The sequence below is a fragment of the Colobus angolensis genome, unplaced genomic scaffold (assembly GCF_000951035.1).
Source record: "Colobus angolensis palliatus isolate OR3802 unplaced genomic scaffold, Cang.pa_1.0 Scaffold535, whole genome shotgun sequence".
Classification (NCBI taxonomy): Eukaryota; Metazoa; Chordata; class Mammalia; order Primates; family Cercopithecidae; genus Colobus; species Colobus angolensis.
The window spans coordinates 1,035,555-1,049,961 of NW_012118877.1; positions in this window are offsets into that span (position 1 = coordinate 1,035,555).

The window sequence follows — 14,407 nt, forward strand, 5'->3', positions numbered from 1 at the left end:
TTGTCCTTTGTAGGGACATGGATGCAGCTGGAAACCATCATTCTCAGCAAACTATCATAAGAACAGAAAACCAAATACCACATGTTCTCACTCATAGGTGGGAACTGACCAATGAGATCACTTGGACACAGGAAGGGGAACATCACACACGGGGTCCTATTGTGGGGTGGGGGGGGAGCGGGGAGGGATAGCATTAGGAGATATACCTAATGTAAATGATGAGTTAATGGGTGCAGCACACCAACATGGCACATGTATACATCTGTAACAAACCTGCACGTTGTACACATGTACCCTGGAACTTAAAGTATAATTAAAAAAAAATGCACACAAAAAAAGTTCACCTTACAATTTTAAAGACTGCAAAACTGAGCCTCTTTTTAAGTACCCAATGATGACATGAATGGCAGAATTGATAATACAATAAAAGACTCAGGGAAACCTGTTCATTGATAATACATAGGGGTTGGTAAAAATATACTTGTATATACTTTCTTTACTGAAATAACACATAAGGTCTCAATGAAAATGTAAATGCATGTGTATATATTAATTTGTTCTTAAAATAAAAACTCAATACAAACACTCAAAACAAACACTCAAAATCCTTTAAAAAAAGTATGTTGTTCCTCAGAAAAATAAAGGAAAAATAATAATAGGTTTTTAAAAATCAGGACTTTTTAAAAAAAGTTTTACTTTAAATTCTGGGATACATGTGCAGAACGTGCAGGTTTGTTACGTAAGTATACATGTGCCATAGTGGTTTACTGCACCTATCAACCCGTCATCTAAGTTTTAAGCCCCATATACATTAGATATTTGTCCTAATGCTCTCCCTCCCCTTGCCTCTCACCCCCCGACAGGTCCCAGTGTGTGATGTTCCCCTCCATGTGTCCATGTGTTCTCATTGTTCAATTCCCACTTATGAGTAAGAACATGCGGTGCTTGTTTTTCTGTTTCTGTGTTAGTTTGCTGAGAATGATGGTTTCCAGCTTCATCCATGTGGCTGCAAATGACATTAATTCATTCTTTTTTATGGCTGCATAGTGGTGTATATGTGCCAAATTTTCTTTATGCAGTCTATCATTGATGGGCATTATGGGTTGGTTCCAAGTCTTTGCTATTGTAAATAGTACTGCAGTAAACATATATGTGCATGTGTCTTTGTAGTAAAATGATTTATAATCCTTTGGGTATATACCCAGTAATGGCATTGCTGGGTCAAATGTATTTCCTTGAGGAATCACCACACTGTCTCCCACAGTGGTTGAACTAATTTACACTCCCACCAACAGTGTAAGAGTGTTCCTGTTTCTCCATATCCTCTCCAGCATTTGTTGTTTCCTGATATTTAAATGATTGCCATTTTAACTGGAGTGACATGGTATATGACTGTGGTTTTGATTTGCATTTCTCTAATAACCAGTGATGACGACTTTTTTTCATATGTTTGTTGACTGCATAAATGTCCTCTTTTGAGAAGTATCTGTTCATATCCTTCACCCACTTTTTGATGGGGTTGTTTGTTTATTTCTTGTGAATTGGTTTAAGTTCCTTGTAGATTCTGGATATTAGACCTTTGTCAGATGGATAGATTGCAAAAATTTTCTCCCGTTCTCTCGGTTGCCTGTTCAATATTGATGATAGTTTCTTTTGCTGAGCAGGTCTTTAGTTTAATGAGATATCATTTGTCAATTTTGGCTTTTGCTACAATTGCTTTTCGTGTTTTAGTCATGAAGTGTTTGCCCATGCCTATATCCTGAATTGGTATTGCCTAGGTTTTCTTCCGAGGTATTTATGGTTTTAGGTCTTACATTTAAGTCTTTAATCTATTTTGAGTTAATTTTTATGTAAGGCATAAGGAAGGGGTTCAGTTTCTGTTCTCTGCATATGGCTAGCCAGTTTGCCCAGCACCATTTGTTAAATAAGGAATCTTTTCCCCAATGCTTGTTTTTGTCAGATTTGTCAAAGATCAGATGGTTGTAGATGTATGGTGTTATTTCTGAGGTCTCTGTTCTGTTTCATTGGTCTATATATCTGTTTTGGTACCAGTACATGCTTTTTTGGTTACTGTAGCCTTATAGTATAGTTTGAAGTCAGATAGCGTGATGCCTGCAGGTTTGTAATTTTTGCTTAGGATTGTCTTGGTTATGCAGGCCCTTTTTTGGTTCCATATGAAATTTGAAGTAGCTTTTTCTAGTTCTGTGAAGGAAGTAAATGGCAGCTTGATGGGAATAGCCTTGAATCTAGAAATTACTTTGGACAGTATGGCCATTTTCACGATATTGATTCTTAAAATCCATGAGCATGGAATGTTTTTTCATTTGTTTGTGTCCTCTCTTATTTCATTGAGCAGTGGTTTGTAGTTCTCCTTGAAGAGGTCCTTCACATCCCTCGTAAGTTGTATTCCTAGGTATTTTTTCTCTTTGTAGCAATTGTGAATGGGAGTTCACTTGTGATTTGGCTCTCTGTGTGTCTATTATTGGTGTATAGGAATGCTTGCGATTTTTGAATATTGATTTTGTATCCTGAGATTTTGCTTAAGTTGCTTATCAGCTTAAGGAGGTTTTGGGCTGAGACAATGGTGTTTTCTAAATATATAATCATGTTATCTGCAAACAGAGACAATTTGACTTCCTCTCTTCCTATCTGAATACACTTTATTTCTTTCCCTTGTCTGATTGCCCTGGCCAGAACTTCCAATAGTATGTTGAGTAGGAGTGGCGAGAGATGGCATCCTTGTCTTGTGCCGGTTTTCAAAGGGAATGCTTCTAGCTTTTGCCCATTCAGTATGATACTGGCTATAGGTTTGTCTAAATAGCTCTTATTATTTTGAGATATGTTCCATCAATACCTAGTTTATTGAGAATTTTTAGCATAAAAGGGTGTTGAATTTTGTCAAGGGCCTTTTCTGCATCTATTGAGATGCTCATGTGTTTTTTGTCATTGGTTCTGTTTATATGAGGGATTATGTTTACTGATTTGCATATGTTGAAACAGACTTGCATCCCAGGGAAGAAGCTGACTTGGTGGTGGTAGATAAGCTTTGTGATGTGCTGCTGGATTCAGTTTGCCAGTATTTTACTGAGGATTTTTGCATCAATCATTTTCAGCGATATTGACCTGAAATTTTTTTTGTTGTGGCTCTGCCAGGTTTTGGTGTCAGGATGATGCTGGCCTCATAAAATGAGTTAGGGAGGAGTCCCTCTTTTTCTATTGCTTGGAATGGTTTCAGAAGGAATGGGACCAGGTCTTCTTTGTACCTCTGGTAGAATTTGGCTGTGAATCCATCTTGTCCTGGGCTTTTCTTGGTTGGTAGGCTATTCATTACTGCCTCAGTTTCAGAACTTGTTATTGGTCTATTTAGGGATTTGACTTTTTCCTGGTTTAGTTTTGGGAGGATATATGTGTCCAGGAATTCATCCATTTCTTCTAGATTTTCTAGTTTATTTGCTAGAGGTGTTTATAGTATTCTCTGATGGTAGTTTGAATTTCTGTGGTCAGTTGTGATATTCCCTTTTTCATTTTTTATTGTGTCTATTTGATTCTTATCTCTTTTCTTCTTTATTAGTCTGACTAGAGGTCTATCTATTTTGTTAATCTTTTCAGAAAAAAAAAAACTACTGGATTCACTGATTTTTTTGAAGGGTTTTTCATATCTCTATCTCCTCCAGTTCTGCTCTGATCTTAGTTATTTCTTGTCTTCTGCTGACTTTTGAATTTGTTTGCTCTTGCTTCTCTAGTTCTTTTAATTGTGATGTTCAGGTGTCAGTTTTAAATCTTTGACTCTTTCTCATGTGGGCATTTAGTGCTATAGATTTCCCTCCAAACACTGGCTTAGTTGTGTCCCAGAGATCCTGGTATGTTCTTTGTTCTCAAGGGTTTCAAAGAATCTCTTTATTTCCGCCTTAATTTCATTATTTACCCAGTAGTCATTCAGGAGCAGATTGTTTGGTTCCTATGTATTTGTGCAGTTTTGTGTGAGTTTCTTAATCCTGAGTTTTAATTTGATTGGACTGTCATCTGAGAGACTGGTATGATTTCCATTATTTTGCATTTGTTGAGGAGTGTTTTACTTCCAATTATGTGGTCAATTTAGAATAAGTGCTATGTGGTGCTTAGAAGAATGTATATTCTGTTGATTTGGAGTAGAGAGTTCTGTAGATGTCTATTAGGTCTACTTGGGTCCAGAGCTGAGTTCAAGTCCTGAATATCCTTGTTATTTTTCTGTCTTATTGATTTGTCTAATATTGACAGTGCAGTGTTAAAGACTCTCACTATTATTGTGTGTGAGTCTAAGTCTCTTTGAAGGTCTCTAAGACATTGTTTTATGAATCTGGGTGCTCCTATATTAGGTGCATGTATATTTGGGATAGTTATCTCTTCTTGTTGCATTGATCCCTTTACCAGTACATAATGCCCTTCTTTGTCTTTTTTGATCTTTGTTAGTTTAAAGTCTGTTTTCTCAGAGACTAGGATTGCAACTCCTGCATTTTTTTTTCTTTCTGTTTGCTTGGTAAATATTCCTCCATGTCTTTGTTTTGAGCCTGTGTGTACCTTTGCATGTGAGTTGGGTCTCCTGAATATAGCACACTGCTAGGTCTTGGATCTATCCAATTTTCCAGTCCGTGTCTTTGAATTGGGGCATTTAGCCTATTTACATTTAAGATTAATATTGTTTTGTGTGAATTTGGTCCTGTCATCATGCTGCTAGCTGGTTATCTTGCACGTTAGTTGATGCAGTTTCTTCAGAGTGTTGTTGGTTTTTATATTTTGGTGTGTTTTTGCAGTGGCTGGTAGCAGTGTTTCCTTTCCATATTCAGTGCTTCTTTCAGGAGTTCTTGTAAGGCAGGCCTGGTGGTGACAAAATCCCTCAGAATTTTCTTGTCTGGAAAGGATTTTATTTCTCCTTTGCTTATGAAGCTCAGTTTGGCTGGATATGAAATTCTGGGTTGAAAATCCTTTTCTTTAAGAATGTTGAATATTGGCCCCCACTGTCTTTGGCTTGTAGGGTTTCTGCAGAGAGATCCACTGTCATTCTGACAGACTTCCCCTTATAGATAACCTGACCTTTCTCTCTGGCTGCCCTTAACACTTTTCCTTCATTTCAACCTTGGAGAATCTGACAATTATGTGTCTTGGGGTAGCTCTTCTCAAGGAGTGTCTTGGTGTTGTATTTCCTGAATTTGAATGTTGGGCTCTCTTGCTAGGTTGGGGAAGTTCTCCTAGATAATATCCTGAAGTGCGTTTTCCAACTTGGTTCCATTCTCCCTGTCACTTTAAAGTTTACTATTCAATTGTAGGTTTGGCCTTTTCACATAGTCCCGTGTTTCTTGGAGGCTTTGTTCATTCCTTTTCCTCCTTTCTCTAATCTTGTCTTCACACCTTATTTCAGAAAGTTGATCTTCAATCTCTAATATCCTTTCTTCCACTCAATCGATTCGGCTATTGACACTTGCATATGCTTCATGATGTTCTCTTGTTATGTGTTTTTCAGCTCCATCCAGTCATTTATGTTCTTCTCTGAACTGTTTATTCTAGTTAGCTGTTCCTGCAACATTTTATCACGGTTCTTAGTTTCCTTGCATTGGGTTAGAACATGCTCCTTTAGCTCAGAGAAGTTTGTTATTACCCACCTTCTGAAGCCTACTTCTGTCAATTTGTCAAACTCATTCTCCATCCAGTTTTGTGCCCTTGCTGGAGAGGAGTTGCAGTCAACTCTGCTTGCTGAACTCCATGGAAGTGGTACCCACTGAGCGAGGCCACTTGGCTCCCTGGCTTCAACCCCCTTTCCAGGAGACTGAACTATTCTATCTCCCTGGGGTTCCAGGTGCCACTGGAGTACGGAAAAACAAACAAAAAAACTCCTGCAGCTAGCTCTGTGTCTTCCCAGTGCCCAAACAGCTACTCAATTTTGTGCTTAAAACCCAGGGCCCTGGTGGTATAGGCACAGGAAGGAATCTCCTAGTCTGCAGATTGCAAAAACCATGGGAAAAGTGTAGTATCTGGGTTGGATAGCACAGTCTCTCATGGCTTCCCTTGGCTGAGGGAGGGAGATCCTTGGCTTCTGGCTTCTTGCATTTCCTGAGTGAGGCGACACCCTACCCTGCTTTGGCTCACCCTCTGTGGATTGCACCCCATGCCTAACCAGTCCCAATGAGATGAACTGGGTACCTCAGTTGGAAATGAGGAAGTCCCCTGCCTTCTGTGTTGGTCTCACTGGGAGCTGTAGAATGGAGCTGTTCCTATTTGGCCATCTTGCCCTCCCCAGGACTGTTTCTTAAAAGGCAGGTGGGAAACACCCACCCTCACAAAAGCTGGGATTTTTAAAATGGCTTGGCTTTAAGAAGAAACATCAATGAAATGTAGTGGCATCAATTCAACGAGTGGACAACCTCATCCCACCAATGCGGTTCTTTCTCATAAATGTATTTTAATCTCATTTCAATAACCATTAATGGTCCAGTTTTTAATCTACTGTTAAAACATTCCAGGTCTCAACTTCCTCCTCTCCTTTGCTGATACAGACACAACAAAAGCAAACACACAGACTAATAAATAAATAATCATGCATGACAGAATATTCAGACATCCCCTGTTGTTTTAACAACTAACCTATTTCAGGATGATGATGTCTGTAGACATGGCATTTATACTCATCAGGTATTTGGATACCTATTCAAGGTTTAGCAGTTTCTTAAAGTGTTTCCTTGCCTGGGTGGTTTGGAATAAATGGAAGTAGGTATTCATGTATATAAAGAATAGCAAGTGGATCAAGGGAAAATATGAGAATTCAAAATGTCACCTAACTAGTGGTGAGTTCACACCTATAGTGCACACACATCAGACATGTATTTTTTGTAGTTGGAAATCTATCTTCCTATGAGTAGGAGAGATGGGCAAAGGAGGGGAGTTACTGCTTCCCTTTTGGTAGGAGGCTCCAGCATCTCCATGGCCATTTACACCTTTTAGGGAAGAGAAAGCAATTAGTCCCAAATTTTTGCAGCTGAACCCTCCTAATCTGAATTCACTGCCAGTATGCACACATTCAGTAATAGTCTTTTCCCCAAATATATGTCCTCCTTCTTGATCTCTGATCCATTCAGTTTTTTAGATTATCATGCAATTGATTAGATAAAAAAATATATATAGCAATAGTATATCTGGCAAAAATGCTTAATAGAATTAGTTAACCAAATACAAAATTAACAGCAACTAGCTCAAGATGATTGTACATTTCATTTCTCTCCCCCACTGCCCTGATGTTCTAAGTTTTGTGAAGCTGAACACAGGAATGGGGAGATTCTTGCCCTTTGGGAGATTCACTTGTCTCCTTATTCCAAACACTTCTCATCTTTCTGTATGCCATATGCACTTAAAATAGTCTCCATTTGTTACACACCATCTTGTATGAAGTGCTGCAGATATATTTCTTTAACCCTGAGAATAGCCCTGAAGCACAGCTCTCGTTAACCCCCTTCCTCAAATAAATCAGTTGAGCCTCAGGAAGGTTGCAAAACTGACCCTAACATGTCTAACCATTAGAAACTCATTGGGGATTTTGGCCAAAGTCTTGTGGCCTCACATTGAGTGAGGTCCAATGAACTCCTATAGATGTGGTGACTACATGTCCCGGTTTGCTGTGGACAGTCCAAGATGTATGTCTTTTCTTTTTGCATCCTGCCAGACTTCACATTTTTCCCTGACTTTCTGTACTTTCAGAAGCATCCCAGTTTGAACAATAAATAACGGGATGGCCATGCTTTGGAACACTGATACCACAAAGGGGAAAGACGTGTTTTTTGATTTCTTCCTTTCTCTCTCTCTCTGCAGCTTTGCTCTTGATTAATTTTCCTTTACATCTCAGGCAGGACCTATAGCCTCTCTTGCGGCATTCCTTCTAAGTTGGTCTTCTGAGAGCTTTTCTCTGTTAGGATTGTATAATAAAACAGATAAGCCCACCAAGAGACTCAATTGTAAGAGTGCTATTGTTAAGTATGAAAAGAAAGGATTTTTCACAAGGGTTTCCAAAGTTGTCCCCCCTGTTTTTCATTTGTTTGTTTGTTTTTAAACAGGAATTAGGAAGGAAACCCGAACTAACACTTACTGAATACCCATAATGCAGTAAGTGCTGTGCCAAGACTTTTACATAAATAAATTTCTCATTTTTCCAATGAAAAACTGAGATGCAAAAGGATTAAGTAAACTTCCCAGGGCCTGAATAAGGATCCTAACCTTCATAGTCTGATTCACATGCTCACTTTCCCTCTCCAACATGCTGCCTCCTACTTAAATGCAAATATAATTCATTCATGTGTTAATATAAAAATGTGACTGAGTGGATTAAGATCTACATATTCCATATTTTAAAAATTTATATTTTTCCGAGGCATTTTTGATCTATATACTGTTTTCTGAGTCATACAGCCATGCATTATTACATGGGTTTGTGGTAACCAGACATATTCATTTTTCCTTTTATTTCTTGTAGAGTTACCAGTGATGTGTATGACTGTGTGATCAGCTTCCGTCGTTTTGGTTTGGGATAGGGGCTCCTTAAGTGGCAGAGAAAATTCTGTCTGTTGGTGTATTGTTTTTGTTTTTTAATAAAGTTTGGCAGAACAAAGTAAGGCTTCTCCGTAAAATGTAACAATGCCAAATTTACACAGCACTCACTTTTGAATTAACCTGCAAAGTTTTGGATTATTTAAAACCAGTTCTTTAATGATATCTCTATGACATGCATTCTACCTATAGAGAGTCTACGGACTAAGAAGATTTGGGCTTGTATATACTAAGAGAACTGACAAAAAGCACTGAGGTGAAGCAAAGAAGTACAAGCCAGAAAGGCCACTGCTAAGAGCACAGATTTGAGTAACTTTTAAATGTTTTCACCAGCAAAAAAAAGCGATGTTCGTGGATAATGCATATGTTAATATAGCCTCATTTAGCCATTCCACAGTGTATATTATATCAAAACATCATGTTGTGTCAAGATTCCTTGGAAAGGAGAAAGTGTGAAATTACTCCAGAGACAAATGCCAGAGGCCACATGAGGAAGAGCATGGACTGGAAGCAGGCTGCCGGTTTGAATGGCAGCTTGGACGCCCACTAGTTACCTGACCTTGGGCAACTTCACCTTTCTGTGCTTCACTTTCTTTCTGTACAAAAAGGGGGTGGCAAGAGCATCTACCTTGTGGGGTTCATGATCAATGTACAAATCCCCAGTTTTCAAAAAAAATCATGTTTTATACTATAAATACATGCAATTTTTAGAAATAGCAAATAATTTACAACAACAAAAACAAGCCAGAAAGAGCATATTTCCATCAATTACCTATGCTCATTCACAAGCAGGCAGGGCTACTTTTCTTCACAGTTTGATGTCACCAACCTTCTGATTGTGGCCCCCTGTCTGGAAAAAAATGACATTTTTATGTTCTTATACCATGTGTGAGAACATACCTCCCATGTGAATTTGGTGGTAGCCCTCAGTACAATCCCCTCCATTCTTCCCAGCCTTCCATATATACAAAGCTTCTGCTTTGTGGTCCCTGTGGCACTTTTGTGAATCTGGGGACACTCCAAGTGAATGACTCAGAATATTTCAGCAGCCAAAACCAGGGCACTGAGCATCTCTGGCCCAGCTGCAGAACCAGCCTGCCATTAGCCAGGTTCTCCTGGAATCTATCCTTCGTCCCCAGATAAACGAAAAGGAAACATAAAGGTTTGGTATCACAGCTTGCAACCAAGGGAAACTGTGAAGCAAAGTCTCCCACTGCAACTCCTTCTGCAGCAGAATTCCAATCCCCTTGACACCAGGCTGGGACCAGAGCTCTGGAAGGAGTGTAATGTGGCAGAAAGAACACTGGCCTGCAGACTGGGTGCTGGTTCTAGTTCTGCCACCAACTTGCTCCATGACCTTGGGCAAGCCACTGCAATTCTCAGATGTTCAGAAGCTTCATTGTCAAACAAGAGTGGACTCTATGCTTTCTGAGTTTCCTCTGGCTCAGGTATTGCAGGATTCTCTGAGTTTCTGATTAACTGGTTCTTGCTAATATATTACATTATTATACATTGTAAACAGCAAGACTCATCATTTATTCTGCCTGTCTCCCATGAGATGGAGAGCACTTTGAGGACAACGTCTGCACTGTCCATTTATGCCCTAAGACCAAGTATAATGCCTGACATATAATAGGTACTCAGGAAAGGGGGTCTGGCTATTTCTTGGCTAGCCAACAGCTGTAACTGAAGGCCATTTAAGAAGGGAGGCTGCCACAGCTGATTTTCAGCAGAAGAGTTACTACAGAACAGGACATACCCTGTATTGCATTTCAAATCTTATTTCAGTGGCACTGACTCTGCAACTTTATGATCAGCCTTAATTCATCACATTAATATGTTTATCAGTATAACCCACATGGTTATTGGCTTTGTTTTATTTTCAACTTTCTCAACACAAAATATGTGGGAGAAGGGAGAAAAACCTTCCCTTGCATTGTTAACATTTCAGTTTGGAAATGCTTTTCTTGCTGTGCCATTTAAACAGATCTCACCTTCCAAAAGTAAAAACTGGCCAGAGATGCTTTTCTTCATACCCTCGCCCTTCTCTACTAGCTAGTACTGCAATGTGTTAATTGGGTTCATTAATTAGTTAATCTGTTAATCAACGGACTTAATCGAAGAACTAATATTACAAAGAAAACAACATGAGATAGCAAGAAAAACTGTTAAATCTATAACTTTGGTGGGTCACTAAATAATATTCTGTTCAAATTTCATTACCATTGCCCAGGCTTCTGACAAGTAAACTGTGACAGTCAACATGCCAGATTCCCCAAATTAAACATACTTCTTCATAATTAAATATCACAGCTTCATTGTTCCGATAACAAAATTGAAATATTTTCCACCATGATAATATCCTTAGCAGATAATGTCATTGGAATAGAATGATGTTACCACATGATAATAGGCTCTCAATGCCAAAAGCAAGTTAGACTGTTTATTTTCAAAGCAGATCATTACATTGACTTTTTTTCCATTACCAAGTGATTGACGTAGCTTTAAAGGTGACCAACAAAAATTTCACAAAAAAATGATCTAACGATGGAGTTATGTGCTGAATGATTCAAATACCAAGGGAGATGCCACATATAGCAGCATAGAATCCATTTAAAAATTAAGCTTTACCAAACCTTCAGCAGCAGTTTGCTTTGCAAAATGAGAGCCACTGTCAGAGTCTCCAAAAGTGCCTCAAAACACAATAAAAGCTTGTGTTGGCATAGTCCATTTCTTGATAACTATGGAATTCTGGAATAGAACACCTGTCAACAGAGGAACCTGGCGTACAACTAACAGACCTGAGCCAACTTATCTTCACAAGCAGCCTGAAGAAAGGTGGCACTACAAATACCAGGCCCCACAAACAGGCTCTGACCACAAACCAAAGAAAAGCCTTCTCACACGCCTCCTAGACCACAGCTCTTTCAGCCACTTGGGGATAAAATCCTATCAGTGAGGTCATCTTCAAATACTAAAGACTAACAATGAATACCTTTCTCTGAGACTCAAAGAACCTACAAAAGTCCTTTCAGCCAGAACATGCGCAGTGCAAATGATTGCATTATCACGTTTCGTCTCTCTGCTTCAGATGAAGGCAAAGGGAGAGGAGTACTATCTCTAAAATAAAAATACTAGGTGATTCAACTTGGAGTGGTTGACTTTCAGAATCAGATGCGGCATTGGAAAAAATACACCAAGTTCTGTACACTTCTCATTTTAACAAATATTTAATGAGTAAGGCATTGTGTTAAGGGCTGCTGGAGGCTGAAAAAGAAAACAAACAAAACCCAAAAAAAGTCTACTTTACCCATATCATGCTGCCTGCTCACTGTTATTTATTTTCTCTGCATGAAGTCACTGGGGCTGGGAGAGTTCCAACTGACAGTACTTTGTACAGTCAGTGCTTGCTGCTTGCATGAGATGTATGCCATGCACAATATTTTTGATGTTGATGTTAATTGGTGTTGAAAATAACTTATTTATAATTCTAAAGAATTATACATGTGTTAGGGATGCCTGAGGCTTCAAGGGCCTAAGTTGCATGTTAAAGATTAAAAAGGAGCTGGGCACAGTGGCTCATGCCTGTAATCCCAGCACTTTAGGAGGGCAAGGCAGGCAGATCATGTGAGGTCAGTAGTTTGAGACCGGCCTGGCCAACATGGTGAGACCCTGTCTCTACTAAAAAAACAAAAATTAGCTGGGCATGGTGGCAGGTGCCTGTAATCCCAGCTACCTGGGAGGCTGAGGCTGGAGAATCACTTGAACCCAGGAGGCAGAGGCTGCAGTGAGCTGAGATGGTGCCACTGCACTCCAACCTGGGTGAGAAGAGCAAAACTCCATCTCAAAAAAAAAAGTGAATAAAAAAAAGGGACAGATTTCTCAACAGGACAATCCAAGAAGGTGATACTAAGTGGTCATTGGTAAGTATAATAGCCAAAGTGTCTGAGAAACAGTGTTAGTAGAATCTTTAAATGATTGCCCATTTATGAGAATAAGCACAATAATCTAGAGCCCCTTAAATATATTTCAAGAGAGCATTTCTCAATGTCACATGTTGCCCTAGGAAAGATCCTGTCCACAAAGGGCTAACCAAGAGCTCTTCAGCCCTGATTGATATAGCTGTCCCACAAAATCCTTAGAAATGCCTTCATGCCAAGCTCCTATCCAATCCTCCAGCAGCTTCTGCTGTGATGTCCCCTACCTGAAGGAGATTCTCCTGTCAATAAAGTTTCTAGTTCTAGGCAGGCTTGGTCTAGTTTTGGTTTTTCTGTAATGATCTGTCTGGATCTCTTGCTCCCAGAGTCTTTGTTCTACTTTCTTAGCACCCTACGCTTCTCTTCAGTAGCACTTATCCCACTTGTTATTGGTCTAATGTCTGTCTTTCTCATTAGACACTAAGCGGCATAGCATAGTAGTTAACATCTGGCTTGTTCTCTACTGTATTCCCAAAACTTAGCACAGCCTTGGCACATAGTAACAGCTTAATTAATACTCGCTGACTTTCTTGATTCTCACATCCTAATTTTTACTCAGACTCTGGAACCTGTTCGTGGTCAGGGGAACACTGAGTTCTAGCTTAAAACTCATGGAACTCATAAGCAAGTCAAACTTGCTACCAAGGTCAACTTTACCTTGTGCTGCCTTGTAATAATGCAACATTTGACTTATTCCTCAGGGAAAAAAAAGCCCTAACTCTGAACCCCAGTTTGCTGGTCTAGGGCTGGGACCATGGCTTGTTGCTATTGCCAGTCCTCTCTTGGTGAAGGTAAGTGTTGTATGGCTACCTGCTGACAACCTTCCCTAATGGCTCATATTTCATAGTCTCCACCTCTGGACTCTGCCTATCAGATTTCTCAGATGCTTTTTCCTGGACTTATCTGATGCTGTTTGCACAGACATCTTTTTGTTGCTTTTCATCATACTCTGACTCATTTGAAACCTAGTTTAGCTTTGGACAACCTTACTGCTAGAAGTACTATGCAGTTTGTATCATATATATTTTTAAAAGATTTATGTCACTTGTTAAAGATAATTAATATACTATCTTGATGTAAAAATTTTGGAATATCTTCATAATTTGTTGTAGAAATTAAGTAAAACACATAATTCATTTAATTTAAAATTAGCATCAAATTCTCTGTAGTCATCATTTATTATTGAGACTTTTGGCAAGTTAAGAATTTCCAAAAAAAAAAGAATTTCCAATCCACAAATTGCTTTCAAAAATAATCAATGTTTACTTAATAAGAAACAGGTAATAGAGTAACATGATGTTATACCTTGTATACATTAAACTAAACATTTATTAACTTCAACTTTGCTGTTATCTTTTCATATTTGGAGCCAATACATTTTTTAAGCCTCTAGTATTTTTATGGGCCCCTGAGAAATTCATGGCCCCTAGACAATATTCCTATAATGTCAAAGGCAAAAAAATGCCTTGTCTTAAGAAAGATTTTTATTCTCATGAACCAGTGTAAAGTTCCACAAGCTAGCCTTTGCAAGTCTTCCAAGACTTGCAAATCTGAACGCTTTAACAGGCAGCTGTGTCATGGGCGATAAACAAAGCTCTTCCCTTGGGTTAGTGAAATCTCCATGCTATGTTGATTTCCCCATCATTGTTAAATACTGATAATTTTTATAAAGGCTTAGGACCCTAGTCAGTGATCTTTTCAAAGACATGTATCTGAGAGGCGCTGTGACCCACCAAAGGTCCCTCAGCCACTCAGTAATGCCAGCCTTCATCAGGCTCAGGCAAAGCGGTGTCTCCTGCCTAATGCAGAGGCCAGGACAGACTTTCTCCTGGTAACCAGGCAGGCACACAAGGACAAATATGCCA